Raw genomic sequence first — 595 nt, 5'->3', positions numbered from 1 at the left:
GGACTGAGTTCTGTACCTGCGAGGTCTTTATGCACAAGAAGGCCTCCCCCCAAGATAAACCTTAGCATCACACAATGGATGAGCTGGAAGGCCCCTAAAAGACCCTCCCAGTTCCAAACCCTCTGGCAGGGCTGTCACCTACCAGATCAGGCCATGCAGGGTGTTATGCACCACCAGGTACGCGGCACCCACACTTCCGTCTGAGTAAAGAATTTCCCCCCAACCTCTAACCTAAATCTCCCCTCTTTTAGTTTAAAACCATTCCCCCTATAAAAAGGGAGACCCTTCCCATACCGGGAGTCGAACCCGGGCCGCCTGGGTGAAAACCAGGAATCCTAACCACTAGACCATATGGGAAGACCTAGGAAGAATAAATGAATACTGGAAAGCAATTCTGCTTCTGAGTTGCTAAGAATCAAGACACTAGTGCCAAATAAGTAGCAAAGCAGTGTCCTTATGGAATTTTTTATAGCCCAGGGCAAGCAAAGGTGTTTTTCATTAGAATGACTGAGTTGCAGTGCAAACATGAAGACAGTCATCCTAAAATTCCTTTTCTGATTTATACCAAATATGGAGTTGTTCTCTGCTTGCTCAC

General features: G+C 46.7%; 1 non-coding gene across 1 annotated transcript; it reads right to left on the bottom strand.

Annotated features, from left to right (window-relative positions):
* Window positions 1–285: 285 nt before the first annotated feature.
* TRNAE-UUC (transfer RNA glutamic acid (anticodon UUC)) lies at window positions 286–357 on the bottom strand. Its single transcript has one exon. It is a non-coding gene; the product is annotated as a tRNA-Glu (tRNA).
* Between the last annotated feature and the right edge of the window lie 238 nt (window positions 358–595).

Source organism: Excalfactoria chinensis, chromosome 6 (assembly GCF_039878825.1).
Source record: "Excalfactoria chinensis isolate bCotChi1 chromosome 6, bCotChi1.hap2, whole genome shotgun sequence".
Lineage (NCBI taxonomy): Eukaryota > Metazoa > Chordata > Aves > Galliformes > Phasianidae > Excalfactoria > Excalfactoria chinensis.
Note: the sequence above shows the minus strand (reverse complement) of the source record. Positions and strands in the feature narration are given on the sequence as shown.